General features: G+C 45.7%; 1 protein-coding gene across 1 annotated transcript in view; it reads left to right on the plus strand.

Annotated features, from left to right (window-relative positions):
- The first annotated feature begins 455 nt into the window (after nt 1–455).
- TBX1 (T-box transcription factor 1) overlaps nt 456–16,471 on the plus strand; it is a 61,346-nt gene continuing 45,330 nt past the window's right edge. The window contains exon 1 of the mRNA XM_068243248.1: nt 456–560. The gene's annotated coding sequence lies outside the window, so the exon portion shown is untranslated. The remainder of the gene's footprint in view (nt 561–16,471) is intronic.

A 16,471-nucleotide genomic window follows, 5' to 3' on the forward strand; every position in this document is an offset into this window, starting at 1 on the left:
TTTGAGTATTGAGGGGGACTCTGCAAAAGGTTTGTATGTAGAGTATACACCTGCTTCCAGACAGGAGAGGCGCTAGAGCAATCACTGGCACCCTAAGGGGAACATCCAGCACACAGGGATACCAGCAGCAACAGCAACTGCTGTTCCCATCTCTGGAGGAGGTGTTCTTATATTTTGCCATACATATCTCCATCAATGAATCTGCCATCCCAGGCATTAGGGTTACTCCATCCCTCAGAATAATCTATCTAGCAGGAGACAGGCTATGGTCTGCAATCCTGGAAGCAGTTGGGTCATGCTCTGTACTCACAGGCAAGTGCATTAGTGTCTAATCAATTTGTACACAGTAAAGAGAGAAGTGAAATGCCAGCCTTGGTGGTTGGTCGGCGGAGGCTGCCTTAAGAAATCCAGTATTGGATTTATAGGGCAAGAGAAAAAGGAGCCAGGACTGCATGCTGTGATGGGAGCAGTATAAATAAATCCGCGGCTACTGCTGTCTGATCCAAGCGCCAAGGTCTGCTCTGAGGACAAGTGAGGGCTTTCACCCTGGGACTTAACAAGTGAGTAGCCGGGCTCTCCGGGGGCAGCTTGTGCTGTATGGGAGCCTCGCCTGAGGGCGGGGGGGGGGGGGGGCTGTTATCTGGGGGGTGCAGGTACAGCATCCCACCTGATACTGGTACCCGGATCCCCTTCCACCTCTCCGGGCAGCCGCTGCAGAGTTATCCCTAGTCCAGGGGGCTTCCATCCAAGGAATAGCGAGCTTCCCCGGAGCTACACTGACTGTGCGATCTCATGTGGCCAACTCTATCTACCTACCTACCTGTCTATCCATCTATCTCTCTAGCTCTTTATCTACCTACCAACCTGTCTATCCATCCATCTCTCTAGCTCTTTATCAACCTACCTGTCTGTCTATCCATCTCTCTCTCTCTAGCTCTTTATCTATCTACCTATTTGAAATCTGCTGTGTTGTGTGTGTGTGTGAATACCCAGTATATACATATATACTTCAGGTAAACAAAACATAACCATATCAAAAATGGCATACTTTAATGAAAGACGTTTGTAGCAGTGTGGTGTGACATACACTTAGCTTACTTTTCTATTCCCTATAGTTCTATCTCAGTTCATCCTGTATGCAGCATAGGGTGGGACTGAAGGTGGCAGCAGTTGAATGTGGCAGGTACTAAAGGTGACAGAGATGATGATAATAATAATAATACATTATTATTATTATTATTATTATTATTATTATTATTATTATTATTAATATTATTATTATTATTAGATGTGGCAGTAACTGGAGGTGGCAGGGACTGACGGTGGCAGCCCGGCAAGAGCTGGAGGTGGCAGATGCTTTAGATGGAAAGAGGTGACAGCCTGGCAGGAGCTGAAAGTGGCAGGAGGTGGCACCCTCTCAAGAGCTGGAGGTGGCAGGAGTAAGTGGCAGCCTGGCAGGGGCTGGAGGTGGCAGGAGTAAGTGGTAGCCAGGCAGGGACTGGAGGTGGCAGGAGTTGGGGGCAGCCTGTCAGGGGCTGGAGGTGGCAGGAGTAGGTGGCAGACTGGCAGGGGCTGGAGGTGGCAGTCTGGCAGGGGCTGGAGGTGACAGGAGTAGGTGGCAGCCTGGCAGGGGCTGGAGGGGACAGGCGTAGGTGGCTGCCTGGCAGGAGCTGGAGGTAGAGATGAGCGTAATGACCTAATTACGATTTTGCGAAATTTCGCGTAATTAGTGTAATTACGATTATGGCCGTAAGTACATAATCGTAATGAAGAAGGATTTCGCGAAATTTCGCGTAAGCGTAATTTTCGCGTAATTTTCGCATTACAGTCGTATCATGCCGTAATTTCGCATTAAACGCTACCGTAATTTCGCATTAAACCGTAACGCTCCGTATAATATAAAAAAGCCGCCGACTTTAAGGGTTAATAGCAAAGCCCCCTTAAATGTTAAGAGCCTCAAATTTGGAGAATATATTAAGGAGATCAGGAGGAATAAGAGGAAAAATTTTTTTTTCAAAAAGACCTTATAGTTTTTGAGAAAATCGATGTTAAAGTTTCAAAGGAAAAATGTAAACATTTAAAAACCCGCCGACTTTAACGGTTAATAGCAAAGCCTGCTTAAAGTTTAGGAACACCAAATTCCCAGGGTATATTAAGGGGATCAGTGGGAATAAGAGGAAAAAAATTTTTTTCAAAAAGACCTTATAGTTTTTGAGAAAATCGATTTTTAAGTTTCAAGGGCGAAAATGTCTTTTAAATGTGGAAAATGTCAGTTTTTTTTGCACAGGTAACAATAGTGTATTATTTTCATAGATTCCCCCAAGTGGGAAGAGTTTTACTTACTTCGTTCTGAGTGTGGGAAATATAAAAAAAAAACGACGTGGGGTCCCCCCTCCCAGACCTCTTTAACCCCTTGTCCCCCATGCAGGCTGGGATAGCCAGAATGCGGAGCACCGGCCGCGTGGGGCTCCGCACCCTGACTATACCAGCCCGCATGGTCCATGGATTGGGGGGTCTCGGAAGGGGAGGGGCAGCCAAGCTTTCCCCTCCCCCTCCGAGCCCTTGTCCAATCCAAGGACAAGGGGCTCTTCTCCACCTCCGATGGGCGGTGGAGGTGGAGGCCGCGATTTCCTGGGGGGGAGGTTCATGGTGGAATCTGGGAGTCCCCTTTAAAAAGGGGTCCCCCAGATGCCCACCCCCCTTCCCAGGAGAAATGAGTATAGAGGTACTTGTACCCCATACCCATTTCCTTTAAGAGTTAAAGTAAATAAACACACAGACACTTAGAAAAAGTATTTTAATTGAACAAAAAACATAACCACGAAAAAAGTCCTTTAATATTCTTAATTAACCATTAATACTTACCTGTCCCTTTAAATAAATGATCCCTCGCAATATCCTCGGAAATGTTCTATCAGTTACAATGTAACAAAGTTATTACAATGTATCAACTTTGTTACATTGTAACTACGCCGCACCCGACGTCACTCACCGCCGCCGCCGCCACCGCGTCTGCGCTGCAGGACCCGACAGAGCTCTGAGCTATAGCTCAGAGCTCTCTAAGCATCTTTGTATTTGGGCTCCAAGGAGCCCCATTGGTCCTTAGCAGACCAATGGGGTTCCTTCTGATTTGAAGGAACCCCATTGGTCTGCTAAGGACCAATGGGGCTCCTTGGAGCCCAAATACAAAGATGCTTTAGAGAGCTCTGAGCTATAGCTCAGAGCTCTGTCGGGTCCGTGCAGGACGCTAAGTCCCCGCCGGCTCCGCTGCCCTCCCCGCCTCTCCCACATGTCACCCACATGTCACCCACATGTGGGTGACATGTGGGTGACAGATGTGGGCGGGGTGGACAGCGGGAGCTGCGGGGACTTAGCGTCCTGCACGGACGCGTATGCGGCGGCTGAGCGGCGAGTGGCGTCGGGTGCGGCGTAGTTACAATGTAACAAAGTTGATACATTGTAATAACTTTGTTACATTGTAACTGATAGAACATTTCCGAGGATATTGCGAGGGATCATTTATTTAAAGGGACAGGGAAGTATTAATGGTTAATTAAGAATATTAAAGGACTTTTTTCGTGGTTATGTTTTTTGTTCAATTAAAATACTTTTTCTAAGTGTCTGTGTGTTTATTTACTTTAACTCTTAAAGGAAATGGGTATGGGGTACAAGTACCTCTATACTCATTTCTCCTGGGAGGGGGGGTGGGCATCTGGGGGACCCCTTTTTAAAGGGGACTCCCAGATTCCACCATGAACCTCCCGCCCAGGAAATCGCGGCCTCCACCTCCACCGCCCATCGGAGGTGGAGAAGAGCCCCTTGTCCTTGGATTGGACAAGGGCTCGGAGGGGGAGGGGAAAGCTTGGCTGCCCCTCCCCTTCCGAGACCCCCCAATCCATGGACCATGCGGGCTGGTATAGTCAGGGTGCGGAGCCCCACGCGGCCGGTGCTCCGCATTCTGGCTATCCCAGCCTGCATGGGGGACAAGGGGTTAAAGAGGTCTGGGAGGGGGGACCCCACGTCGTTTTTTTTTATATTTCCCACACTCAGAACGAAGTAAGTAAAACTCTTCCCACTTGGGGGAATCTATGAAAATAATACACTATTGTTACCTGTGCAAAAAAAACTGACATTTTCCACATTTAAAAGACATTTTCGCCCTTGAAACTTAAAAATCGATTTTCTCAAAAACTATAAGGTCTTTTTGAAAAAAAATTTTTTCCTCTTATTCCCACTGATCCCCTTAATATACCCTGGGAATTTGGTGTTCCTAAACTTTAAGCAGGCTTTGCTATTAACCGTTAAAGTCGGCGGGTTTTTAAATGTTTACATTTTTCCTTTGAAACTTTAACATCGATTTTCTCAAAAACTATAAGGTCTTTTTGAAAAAAATTTTTTTCCTCTTATTCCTCCTGATCTCCTTAATATATTCTCCAAATTTGAGGCTCTTAGCATTTAAGGGGGCTTTGCTATTAACCCTTAAAGTCGGCGGCTTTTTTATATTATACGGAGCGTTACGGTTTAACACGAAATTAAGGTAGCGTTTAATGCGAAATTACGGCATGAACGAAACGCGAAATTTCGCGTTGAAAATTACGCTTACGGTATTTTCAATTACGATTTTAATGGCAATTTCGCTACGCTAATTTCGCATCGTAATCGCAAATTTCGCATGCGTAATTATAGTAATGCGAAATTACGAAAATTTCAGCTCAACTCTAGCTGGAGGTGGCAGGAGTAGGTGGCAGCCTGGCAGGGGCTGGAGGTGGCAGGAGTAGGTGGCAGCCTGGCAGGAGCTGGAGGTGGCAGGAGTAGGTGGCAGCCTGGCAGGGGCTGGAGGTGGCAGCAGTAGGTGGCAGCCTGGCAGGAGCTGGAAGTGGCAGGAGTAGGTGGCAGCCTGGCAGGAGCTGGAGGTGGCAGGAGTAGGTGGCAGCCTGGCAGGAGCTGGAGATAGCAGGAGTAGGTGGCAGCCGGGCAGGAGCTGGAGGTGGCAGGAGTAGGTGGCAGCCTGGCACTGGCAGGATCTGGAGGTGGCAGGAGTAGGTGGCAGCCTGGCACTGGTAGGAGCTGGAGGTGGCAGGAGTAGGTGGCAGCCTGGCAGGAGCTGGAGGTGGCAGGAGTAGATGGCAGCCTGGCAGGAGCTGGAGGTGGAAGGAGTAAGAGGCAGCCTGGCACTGGCAGGAGCTGGAGGTGGCAGGAGTAGGTGGCAGACTGGCAGGGGCTGGGGGTGGCAGGAGTAGGTGGCAGCCTGGCAGGAGCTGGAGGTGGCAGGAGTAAGTGGCAGCCTGGCAGGGGCTGGAGGTGGCAGGAGTACATGGCAGCCTGGCAGGAGCTGGAGGAGTACGTGGCAGCCTGGCAGGAGCTGGAGGTGGCAGGAGTAAGAGGCAGCCTGGCACTGGCAGGAGCTGGAGGTGGCAGGAGTAGGTGGCAGCCTGGCAGGGGCTGGAGGTGGCAGGAGTAGGTGGCATCCTGGCAGGGGCTGGAGGTGGCAGGAGTAAGTGGCAGACTGGCAGGGGCTGGAGGTGGCAGGAGTAGGTGGCAGGGGCTGGAGGTTTTAGGTGTAGGTGGCAGCCTGGCAGGAGCTGGAGGTGGCAGGCGTAGGTGGCAGTCTGGCACTGGCAGGAGCTGGAGGTGGCAGGAGTAGGTGGCAGCCTGGCAGGAACTGGAGGTGGCAGGAGTAGGTGGCAGCCTGGCAGAAGCTGGAGGTGGCAGGAGTAGGTGGCAGCCTGGCTGGAGGTGGCAGGAGTAAGTGGCAGCCTGGCAGGAGCTGGAGGTGGCAGGAGTAGGTGACAGCCTGGCAGGGGCTGGAGATGGTAGGTGTAGGTGGCAGCCTGGCAGGGGCTGGAGGTGGCAGGAGTAGGTGGCAGCCTGGCAGAAGCTGGAGGTGGCAGGAGTAGGTGGCAGCCTGGCTGGAGGTGGCAGGAGTAAGTGGCAGCCTGGCAGGAGCTGGAGGTGGCAGGAGTAGGTGACAGCCTGGCAGGGGCTGGAGATGGTAGGTGTAGGTGGCAGCCTGGCAGGGGCTGGAGGTGGCAGGAGTAAGTGGCAGCCTGGCAGGGACTTTAGTTGGCAGTAGTAGGTGGCAGCCTGACAGGAGCTGGAGGCAGCAATACACAGGGAACATTCACCTGTAGCTGTCATGGGTAGAGGAGCCGCATGGTCTGCCTCTGTCTGCAGCTCACCGACCTCGTCATTCGCCGTGTGTGTGGTTCCTGGGAGATGTGTCTCCAACACAACACATTAAAACACTATTGTTAAGAGGAATCTTGATTGTACAGGCGATGTAATCATAATATTTTAAGGTATTTTCCAGCCACACCATGGTGATCTCTTGTTACATGTAATGTAATAACTGTCAGTAAATATGTTAATATGTCTGCTTTCCATCTACGGGGAAAAAAAATATAAGGAGCACATTGAGAAAAATGGAAGGTTGTAGCAAATAAGTCATTCGATATGTTGATATGAGGATTAAGTGATGGTTAAACACATATCTTAACTGGGACTGCTCAGGAAATTTGCTTAGTGCTCAGGATCTCATTACTGGAGAATAATAAACACTCGGATTGATGTCTCCTGTAGAGTATGCAGGGGCAGCATTGTGTGCAGGCTGACCATGTACAAGCCTGGGTATCCTCATTACCAAGCATAGACTGCATACTGCTGCGGTCCGCTGTACATACGGCATGGGGCAAACACAGACCAACACAGGGGTACTGCTCTGCTATAATACACACAGTGTAATACACGCTATATAATGCATACAGTGTAATGCACACAGTACAATACATGCAATACGATACACGCAGTATAATATAATATACTACACACAGAACAATACATATAGTATAATACACACAGTACAATATAAGTGATATAATACTCACAGTACAATGCATACAATATAGTATATACACAGTATAATACACACCATATAATACACACTATAATGCACAACATGTAATACACAGTATAATACACACCATATAATGCACACAGCGCAATACACACAGTACAACACATGCAATATTATACACAAAGCACAATACATACAGTATAATACACATTGTACAATACATAATACACACAGTACAATATAATCAATTTAATACACACAGTACAATACATACAATGTAATACACAAAGTACAATATATACAATATAATACTATAATACACACACAGTATAATACACGTCACCATATATACTACACAGTACAATGCACAGCATATATTACATACAGTATAATGCACACCATATAATGCACACAGTGTAATACACACAGTACAATACATGCATTATAATACACACAGTAAAATCTGCAATATAATACACACAGTATGTATAATACACACCATTGAATACATAGTATAATGCACAACATATAATACATACAGTTTAATACACACAGTACGATATATGCAATAATATAGTATACTGCATACAATATAATACATACACAACAATACATACAGGAAAATACCCAAGGAAATACCGTATAATAAACACAATATCATACACATAATATAATGCAAACTGTACTGTATAATACCCACCGTATAATACACACAATGTACACAATATATTATACACAGTATCATACACACCATACAATGCTCACCATATAATATACAGTATAGTACACACAGTATAATGCACACAATATAATACACGCATGTGGGGCTTGATTGTACACACTAGTGTCCCCGCTGCCAGCCTGGGCGTTTAATTATAAGGTTGAAACAAAAAGACCAAAAAAAGCAGAGTTTACTTAGCTGGGGCTGGATAGAATTGTATCATTGGATCTGACTTGAATTTCCTGCAATGGCTGGTCATTTCAGTATAAAAGCAACAGGAAAAAATAACAAAAGGCACAAAGCTAGGGTGTTGACATTTCTAAGAGTGATAAATTAAGTGCCCTTTAACCCTTTTACAGCCACGGGAATGGGCCGCTGTCTGTTGTGAAAAAAGGATGTACATGATGATGTAGGAAAGGAAGAAACGGGATATTTTCCTGATAGTACAGCCAGAGACGCGAACAAGTGATGAGCAACATCTGCCATCCGTGTACTGCTGCCAGCATTGTCCCAGTGTGCAGGTAGCAGTGTCTCAGATAGATAGATGTGACTGCTACCCAAAATAAAGGATCCTGTGCGACAGGAGGCGTGGTGACTGTGTAAATGCAAATAAATAAATAACCTGAGGATAATAATGCAATAACAATATAAACCGTACAGTCACAGTATCCTCAATGAACTGTCGAGTTGTCAGTTTATCCATCTTGTTATACCTTAATAAGTGAGATACAAAAAAGGAAAAAAAAAGAGCCGAAACACAATGCTGTTATAGCGGCACCCTGTGTAGCCTAAGCTGTCCACTACAACGTGATGTGCGGATATCCAACTGGGGAGGGGAGGGGAGGGCTAGTAGTAAAATTATAAACCTGTACTGCTCAGTCCATGATTTCAAAATAAACCCATATATATTTCTGCACTTGCTTGTATTCATTAAACAGCCAGTACACTGTTTGTATGGATGTGGACACTAAATATATTGTGTAGCTGGAGCTGTCTACTGGCTATGATGTACTAAATATATTGTGTAGCTGTAGCTGACTGTCTACTGGTTATGATGTATTAGTTGTATTCTGTATAGTAGTAGTTACGTAGCTGACGTTACATTGTATATAATTTGTGCTATTGCTAGAAAGGTACACCTGACCCAGAACTGGATCAGTATTTGGGTTAGTACAATGTAAGCCCATATAACCAGAGGGTCACTGTGCAGCTGGGGTTGGAATGGATCTGTTCTTGCACTGGTAGCAGGACTTGTGATATGTGTACCCTCCTTGTACATGATGGGCATACATTCCTGTGCCCATGTACACTCAGTCGTTATGTGAGCTGGATGGATAATTATGACGCCTATTGAACTTTTGAGGAGCACCGTCCAGCAAAACTGTTAGCAAGTGCTGATTCGTCTCTTGTCTGTCTACCTGTCAAAACCAGAACTGTCACAACAAAGAACAAATATAAGCGCCATTATAATATGCAGCATCGCAGCACGTTCTGCCCCAGAACTGGCTCTGTACGCCTCAATGGTCCTTATTCAACTCACTTTTTTCTGCTAAGTTTTCTCCTAGGAGATAACTTTAACTTTTCAGCACTCTGCAGTTTAAAATTTACAAAAAAGTATGGGAAAAAGTACAAAATTATTCTGAGGGTTTTTTTTTTCCTTGCTTGCTGGTGGCTTAAAGGGCATTTATTGATGAGGTGTGAAATTATCAGCTAGGAGAAAACCTAGGAGAAAGGGTTAATTGAATAGGGGCCTAAGTATTCCTCTTCTGTATCCACACCTATCACAGCTGGGTGCAGCAATATACAGTACATGTGATGATACACAAGTAACGTGTGTGTAGTCTGGCGTATTGCCTATCAGCGGGTTCTGACTGACTGATCACCAGCACTACATCATACCTACATGAGGGCAAGACATATAGGACTGTGTGGAGCAGCGTCATACAGATGGTTGTATTGCAGTGCTGGGCTAGCTATAGTACCACTACAGTCACAGCCTATTGCATATTGTTAATGAGTGGGTATTGTGTGCCTGAGAAATACACATATTTATTCCGAATCTAGATTTGTATGATGAACAGTGTTTGTAGTTAGATGGGTGGGTAGTCTATAGCGGCGGGTAATTATTAGTTATGGTTAGAAAATAGGGACTCTACAAACACATCCAATCACATGCTGGTTTTCTTCTATTTTAGTGTTAAATTATGGCTGCCAATTATGTCACCACAATAGGAAATGTCACTGCTCCGAGAGAAAAATTCTGCTTCGTTGCCACATATGTAGACTGGCTCTATACAAGTATTTTCTATTAAGGGCACACATATTATTAGTGAACTGTTAGTTCCATTCAGTCGCCAGTCGAGGATTTCCGAAGCTGTCAGTAAGCTCAGATTGTACCTCTTGGTAATCATGGCAACAATGCGAGGTACAGACTGACCAGAAATTGTCACCATGCTGCGCGCGCAATAGCTGCACAAGGTATGCGCCACTGCTACTTTCATTTTAACACGGCACGAATCTATTGACGCATCAAATTATTTTCCCGTTTCTTACATAAAACAATATGAAATAACGGGTTCCACGAATCCCTGCAATGTGTAGAGATCAGCAGGACGAGATGCAGTATTCTCTGCCAATGTTTTTTAACTGGCTGAACCCCTGAAGAAAATCAGGGCTTTTATTATTTATATGGTGAAATATTTAAGTCTAACAAAATAATGTATTTATGTAGAATGTGATGCAACTTTACATTTCATATATAAAGTACAATGCTAAGCAAATATTTAATTATGTGATATAAGTAGGCTATAAGATTTTCATTTATTTGCTGGTGAGACCTGTGTAGGCTGTATTAGGTGATTTATGGGTTCAACGAGCAGTAGAGTGCACTATGGGCGAAAGAATGTGGAATGTAGTATCACTGAGTTTGTCTGCCTTTATCACTGAGCCAGTCCGCCTGTATCACTGAGCCCATCCACCTGTATCACTGAGCCTGTCTGCCTTTATCACTGAGCCTGCCTCCTTTTATCACTGAGCCCATCCGCTTGTATCACTGAGTCTGCCTGCCTTTATCACTGAGCTCCTCTGCCTGTTCGTCTGTATTACTAAGCCTATCCGTCTGAGCCTGTCCGCCTGTATCACTGAGCCTATCTGCTTTTATCACTGAGCCCATCCGCCTGTATCACTGAGCCCATCCGCCTGTATCACTGAGCCAGTCTGCCTGTATCACTGAGCCCAACCGCCTGTATCACTTAGCTCCTCTCCTCTGCCTTTATTACATGTCTGTTCGCCTGTACTACCAAGTCTATCCGCCTGAGCCTGTCCGCCTGTATCTGTGAACCCGGGCGTCTGTTTTTTTTTTTTTTTGTCGTTTTTTGTTTTGTTTTTTTTAGTTTGTTTTGTTTTGTTATTTTTGAGCCTGTATATATCTGCGCCTGTATTACTGAGTCTGTGCGCCTTAGCCGCCTGTATCAGTGAGCCTGTCCGCCTGTTACTGCCTATATCAGTGAGCCTGTCCGCCTGTATCCTGAACACATCAACGTGACTCTCCTGCGCATTCCTCCTCATCGGGGATCCATGCGCGAGCTGCAGTACAAACCTCTCATTACTAAGCAAGCAAATGCCCCCAGGGATATAACAACTATTCCAAATTATACCCTGCTTAATCTGACATACCTAAAATATTACCTGTGTGAGTTATTAAATAAAACACATATCACTTTTAGATTAATTTATTGCATGCCTGCAATAAAAGCTGTTGCTACTCGTTGAGTTCCACCACCCAAATAAAACGATTGCTGATCTGGAGAATTGTCTTTTCACGGCTCGCAATAAATTAATGTATAGAACCACAATTTAAAACCAATGTAATCTTGTAATCTTCAGATAATGTATATCATAGATACCGTAGGTTATGACTTAACAAATGTATTTATTCATGGAAACGATTTAATGAAAAATATATATATATAAATATATATATGTATAGCCTATAATGATATCTCCTATATCCCTGCGATTGTAAGTAGCACACAGCACCGCGCATCCTTCTACCAGCGTTTGGCTGGGGTACATTACACGCATTTGCTTTCCCATAATGTGCAAATTTAATTTACTCAGTGGGTGATTAATCCCATCCCGGCTCTGTTAATTCGATAATTCGCAGAGAAAGCAATGCCTTGTCTTCGCTGCTCTCAGGCAGCTCCATTCTCCTTTCCTTACTTGACCAGATAGAATGAACATTTGTGAACGTGGGGTATTGATGTACATGCCCTGAAAGTTTAATTAGTGCTGCATCCTATTGCTGGCCAAATAAGCTGTGCGAAGCTCACTGCATGGCTGATCCCCGTAGGGCTTGTCATAATTTTGTCAGGCTCATCTTGTGATATACAATAATCCCATCAGGATCTGCCTCATTTGTGAAAGTGAAAGAATAACTGCCATGCTTGTCAGCCACGTCCAGTTCTCAGTACACTTCCAGGTACTGACCTACACTGGAGGAGCGAATGAAAGGATCTGATTAGATGCTCTGGTCATTGCATAGATACTGCTGGTTAGTCACTATGTGACAGCAGGCCCAGTATTGTACATTGTGTACAGTCTGAACTGAGCACCCATTCCCTGAAGACTGTGCTACCCATTCCTGCGGACTTTGCTTTTCGTTCCTGGGGACTATGCCACCCTCTCCATGAAGACTGTGCTTCCCATTCACTGCAGATAGTTCTCATAATTTCCTTCAGACTTACCCATTCCTGAGGACTGTGCTACCCATTCCTGAGGACTGTGCTCTCCATTCCTGAGGACTGTGCTCTCCATTCCTGAGGATTGTGCTATCTGTTCCTGCAGACTGTTACCCATTCCTGAGGATTGTGCTCTCTATTCCTGAGGATTGTGCTCTCTATTCCTGAGGACTGTGCTCTCCATTCCTGAGTATTGTGCTCTATATTCCTGAGGACTGTGCTCTCCATTCCTGAGGATTGTGCTCTCTGTTCCTGAGGACTGTGCTACCCATTCCTGAGGTCTGTGCTACCCATTCCCGAAGACTGTGCCACCCATTCCTGAAGACTGTGCTACCCATTTCTTAGGACTGTGCTACCCATTCCTGAGGACTGTGCTACCCATTCTCGAAGACTGTGCTACCCATTCCCGAACACTGTGTTACCCATTCCCGAGGACTGTGCTACCCATTCCTGAGGACTGTGCTACCCATTTCTGAGGATTGTGCTACCCATTCTCAAAAATTGTGTTCTCCATTCCTGTGGACTGTTCTACCCATTCCCGAAGACTGTGTTACCCATTCCCGAGGACTGTGCTACCCATTCCTGAGTACTGTGCTACCCATTCCTGAGGACTGTGCTACCCATTCCTGAGGACTGTACTACCCATTCCTGAGGATTGCACTCTCCATTCCTGGGGACTGTGCTACCCTCTTCCTGATGACTGTGTTCCCCATTCCCTGGATGCAAACTGTTCTCACAATTTCATGCAAACTGTGCTCCTATTCCCTGCAGTTTGCCCCATTCCCCATGGACTGTGCTCCCCGCTCCCTGCTGGATGCTTCCTTTTCCCTTAGCACTGTGCTCCTGATTCTCTGCAGACTGTGATCCCACCTCCCCGAGGATGATGCTCCCCATCCCTGCTTTTTGTTTTCTCCTTCACCTTGTGTGCAGGAGACAAACCAGGGAGACACATGGGGTCAGGACAGTGGAGAGTATGAATCTCTAGAGATAGAGCATGTCCTTGCTGTGTGCAGGCGACAACAGGGCCCATAATAATTAACTTTTTCACCTGAGTTTTCACCTAGGAGATAATTTTCATCTCTTTAAACTAACTTTTCAGCTTTTTACAATTGAAAAAAAGTACCCAAAAGTCTGTGAAAATGTACCATTACATGTATTTTGAGTATTTTCTTGCTTGCCAGTGGCTTAAAAGGCATTTTATAACATGTTGTGAAAATATCACCTAGGAGAAAACTCAGGAGAAAAAAGTGAATTGCATAAGGGCCCAGAACAGGAAAGAGAAGACCATGAATCGCTAGATATAATATTTCTCACTTGCATACAGGAGACACCAGGGTAGGACAGTGAAGAATATGAATCTCTAGGTGTAGCATTTCCTTGCTGTGTGCAGGAGACTCACCAGGGCACAACAGGGAAGAATATGAATCTCAAGATTTAACATTTTCTACCCCTTGTGTGCAGGAGACAAACCAGGGTATAATGGAAGAATATGGATCTCTAGATATGGCATTTCCTCCCTGTGTGCTGCAGACACACCAGGACAGGACAGTCAGTGACAAATAGGAATCTCTGCACATGGCATTTCTCCTCTGCATGAAGGAGAAACGACAGGGCAGGAGAGGGAAGAGTATGAATCTCTAGATTTGGCATTTCCCAGTTGTGTGCAGGAGAGAGGAGACAAAATAAGAAAGGACAGGGGAAACTATGAAACTCTAGATATGGCATGGCATTTCTCTTCTGGGTGCAGGACACTCACCAGAGCATGACTGGAAAGAATAGGAATCTCTGGATTTGGCATTTCTCCGCTATTTGCCGGAAACTCACCAGGGCAGAACAGAGGAGAATGTGAATCTCTAGATATATATCACATTTTTCCTCTACTTGCAGCAGACACACCATGATGGCAGGACAGGGAATAATATGAATCTTTGCGTATGGCATGTCTCCTCTGCTTACAGAAGACACAACATGGCAGGATAGGGAAGAATATGAATCTCTGGCTATGGAATTTCTCGTCTGCAGGCAGGAGACACATCAGGACAGGACAGGACAGGGAGGAATATGAATCTCTATATATGGTATTTCCCCCTGTGTGCAGGAGACACACCAGGGCAGGACAGGGAGGAATATGAATCTCTAGCTATACTATTCCTTTATGTGCAGGGGACGCACTAGGGCTATGAATCTGTGGATATGGTGTTTCCCTCTATGTGCAGAGGAATCACCAGGGCAGGACACTGAGGAATATGAATCTCTGGATATGGTATTTCCCTCTATGTGCAGGAGACTGCCAGGCCGGACAGGGAGGAATATGAATCTCTGGATATGGTATTTCCCCTATGTGCAGAAGTCACACCAGGACAGGGAGGAATGTGAATCTTTGGATATGGTATTTCCTCTATGTGCAGGAGACGCATTAGGGCAGAGAGGGATATTAATCTCTGGATATAGTATCTCCCCCTATGTGCAGGAGACACACCAAGACAGGACAGAGATGAATATGAATCTCTAGATATGGTATTTCCCCTATGTGCAGGAGACGCATTAGGGAAGACAGAGAGGAATATGAATCTCTGGATATGGTATTTCCCCTATGTGCAGAAGTCACACCAGGACAAGGAGGAATGTGAATCTTTGGATATGGTATTTCCCCTATGTGCAGGAGACGCATTAGGGCAGAGAGGGATATTAATCTCTGGATATAGTATCTCCCCCTATGTGCAGGAGACACACCAAGACAGGACAGAGATGAATATGAATCTCTAGATATGGTATTTCCCCTATGTGCAGGAGACGCATTAGGGAAGACAGAGAGAAATATGAATCTCTGGATATGGTATTCTCCCTTGTGTGCAGGAGTCACACTAGAGCAGGACAGGGAGAAATATGAATTTCTAGCTATGGCATTTCCCCTGTGTGCAGGAGATGCATTAGGGCAGGGCAGGGAGGAATATGAATCTCTAGCTATGGTACTTCCCCTATGTGCAGGAGACACACCAGAGCAGGAAAGGGAGGAATATGAATCTCTGGATATGGCATTCCTCCCTGTGTGCAGGAGTCACACCAGATCAGAACAGGGCTGGAATATGAATCTCTAGCTATGGTATTTCCCCTATGTGCAGGAGACGCATTAGGGCAGGGCAAGGAGGAATATGAATCTCTGGATATGTTATTTCCCTCTTTGTGCAGGAGAAGAACCAGGGCAGGGCAGGGAGATATATGAATCTCTGGATATGACATTTCTCATCTGCTTGCAGGAGTCACACTGGGGCAGGATATGGTAGAATATGAATCTCCGGTCATGGCATTTCCGCCTGTGTGTAGGAGACTCACCAGGGCAGGACAGAGAGGAATATGAATCTCTGGATATAGTATTTCACCTATGTGCGGGAGATGCATGAGGACAGGACAGGGAGGAATATGAATCTCTAGCTATGGTACTTCCCCTATGTGCAGGAGACACACCAGGGCAGGACAGGGAGGAATATGAATCTCTGGATGCGGTATCCCCCCTGTGTGCCGAAGTCACACCAGAGCAGGACAGGGAGGAATATGAATCTCTAGCTATTGTATGTCCCCTATGTGCAGGAGACACACCAGAGCAGGACAGGGAGTAACATGAATCTCTAGATATGGTACTTCCCCTATGTGCAGAAGTCACACCAGGGCAGGACAGGGAGGAATATGAATCTCTAGCTATTGTATTTCCCCTATTTGCAGGAAACGCAGGAGGGCAGTGCAGAGAGGAATATGAATCTCTGGATATGTTATTTTTCCTGGTAGGATCAGTCAAGAAAGCATCATCTGTGTGAGAGTCCCGTGAAAGGGCCATTTCAGCAGGTAATGTGAGCAGGATAGAGCTGAGTTTTAATCCCCTGTTAATAAGATCCGCCACCATTTTGAAGCTCTTTCTGCACAAAGGCCTATTTTCCCACAGTAATATCTAGCCGGTTCTGGCACAGCCCATTGTATATCCCAATCAAATCTATCTACACAGCATCCTGCTCCCAGTCAGCAGATTTCACCTGATAGGTTTCACATCCCAGCTCTCTGACTTCTGTCCCAGGATAAGCATGCAACCCATAGCTGCAGCTGCAGGAATCTATCTAGCACTGTGTACACCACATAGGAAACACTCCAAAACAGCTTCCTCTCTAT

The sequence above is a fragment of the Hyperolius riggenbachi genome, chromosome 1, assembly GCF_040937935.1.
Source record: "Hyperolius riggenbachi isolate aHypRig1 chromosome 1, aHypRig1.pri, whole genome shotgun sequence".
NCBI classification, from domain to species: Eukaryota; Metazoa; Chordata; class Amphibia; order Anura; family Hyperoliidae; genus Hyperolius; species Hyperolius riggenbachi.